This window comes from Lipotes vexillifer, unplaced genomic scaffold (genome assembly GCF_000442215.2).
Source record: "Lipotes vexillifer unplaced genomic scaffold, Lipotes_vexillifer_v1.1 scaffold402, whole genome shotgun sequence".
NCBI lineage: Eukaryota > Metazoa > Chordata > Mammalia > Artiodactyla > Lipotidae > Lipotes > Lipotes vexillifer.
Genome location: NW_006798409.1, coordinates 1,343,437 through 1,345,911, shown reverse-complemented (window position 1 = coordinate 1,345,911; position 2,475 = coordinate 1,343,437).

The following is a 2,475-nucleotide window of genomic DNA, read 5'->3' as shown; positions in this document are numbered from 1 at the left end:
CAGCAGGAAGGCTTAGATCAACACGGGTGGTGTGAGGAGATCTCTGGGTCTGTGAACAGATCCAGGCTTTGGAATCCACAGAAAGCCTTCCAAGTTCAGTGTGGTGACACAGGTCAAGCCCCATTCACCAGCCCCAGTGTGTTTCCTGCTATGTGAGGCATGCCCTCTGAGGGCCACCCACTGCTTTTGCTCCTGGTTAAGTCCATGATTCAGTAACCACAGCCACAGACCAGGCCTGGCTGCCTCTTCTGGAAATCTCTGGGAAGGAAGAGGGGTTCTTGCAATCAGCCAGCCAGGATCCTGACATCCACTGAGCTTATGGAGCCCATTTCAATCTCAGCCTCTCCAGCCTGGAAGTAACTGCCAGCAACTCCTCTAAAAGATCCTGGTGCTGCCCTCACCCAGGAAGGCTCAAGGCCTGGGTGAAAGGGGACTTTTCTGGACCTTCAGGAAGCTTAGAGTCTCTAGGGAGAAACAGGCAAAACTGAGCATTACAGCCCAGGGATTAAGACCCAGGAGTCGGCTCAGAGAGCCAACAAGGCTACTATAAGGACCGTGTGCAAAATAAGCAGAGTCCTCATGATGCAATCACCTCCCAAATCCCCCACCTCCAAATACCATCTCAGGGTGGGTTAGGTTTCAGCATATGAATTTGGGGGCCACACAAACCTTCAGACCATAGCAATGATTATTCAAAAAACCCTCGGTACATTTCTATTTTGTTTTCTCCTCACTCTCTTCCCTTCCCTTGGCTGGGTCTTGAGGCCCACAGGGTAGGTGATGTGGGGTAGCAGGAGACAAGGCTGGCGATGCAGATGAAAGCCGTGCCAAGCTGTTTAGATTTCATTTTGAGAGCAGTGCTGAGGCACTGAACGTCTTTGAGCAGGGGAATAACATAATCAGAGCAATGGATTAGGAAGCGTATTGGGCTGCCTGGTGTAGTATTGACTGAAAGGAAGATACCAGCGGGAGGGCATCTGATGGGAAAACAACTGGCTCATTCCTATTAGATCATTGTGCTCATTCCTATTAGATCAGTGAGAATAGGAAGAAGAGATTGTTAGGGAAATGTCAGAGCTAGTATCCACAGTTCCCGGTTCAGGCTTCAGATTGATTTGGAGAGGGCAAGAGATAGAGAGCCTGAGGAATGTCCCTGGTCAACAGGGAAATAGCCCGGGGGAGGGGCATATCTCAGGGATGGATGTAGCTGAGTCTCTGCTTGCCCTGTGGGTAGCCATTCTTATCACAGGCTCATCCAGCCAGAGACTACACCTCCTAGCCTCCCCTGCAGCTAGATGAAGTCATGTGACTCAATCCAGACCAATGGGAACAAGCTGGACTGCTGTGTGCAATTCTGAACCGTGCCCCTAAAGGGAAGTGCCTCTGCTTCTCTTCCCTCCTGTCCCAGGAAGGAATGTGAACATGGTAGTGAGTCACCTTCTACCAGGGGGACAAGGGCTGAACAAGATGGGAGGAGCCTAGGTCCCAACATCACTGAGCCACCAAAACCAGCTTTGGACCACCTTCTCCAAGTGTTATGCCCAGGATCAGTAAAATTCCACCTCATTTAAGCCCCTGTATTTGTGGTGTCTTGTTTCTGACATGTTTACGTGCCGTCCTATGTGAAGGGCAGACCCATTTGCTTTTGTTGTATTTTAAGGGACCAACAGGTTGAGAAACTCTATCTCTGGACTATAGGCTCTCAGAGCCACCCATCCTCTGCCCACAAGCTCTGCACTGTGAGGTGTCCACAGCCCATGCCAGCCCGGGAACAGAGGCCGTTTAGGTGTGCAGCAGGCATCCGGGCAGCAGCAGACACTTCACAACTGCTCTGGCAGGGCTGAGCCAGGACACACTCCTGACTGAGTGAGGGCCTCAGGGTCGCTAGGATTTCATAAAAACGAGTTCCGTCGGTGGCACCTGATGGGCTTATTGGTGAAGCAGAAAAGGTGACTGTGACATGTTATTTGTTCGTCAGCAGGATATCTCGCCCAATGTCTTATATCTTTAAGGGCAGTTATACAAAATGAGTTAATCATCCCTAGGTTATTGCAACCCAGACGGAGAGTCCTAGTGACATACTACTGATTCTTAGTCACTATTTGTTCAACGACTTGCTTATCAAGGTTATAATTTACTCAGAGTGGTTAGTGATGGAAGATACTTTGGATAACAAAACTTGGGAGTCGTAAAGATCTGAGAGATAGGACTGGTACACTGAATCCAGTCAGATTCATTCATTCATTCACTCATTCATTCATTCACTGAAGGTGCTGGGACACAGCAATGAACAGGATGGACAAGGGCTCTGCTCTCACTGAGCTTGTGTTTTACTTTGCAGTAGAAAGACAGCAAAATAAAAGAAACAGATTAATGACAATTTTTTTTTTTTTTTTTGCGGTACGCGGGCCTCTCACTGTTGTGGCCCCTCCGGTTGTGGAGCACAGGCTCCGGACGTGCAGGCTCATCGGCCAT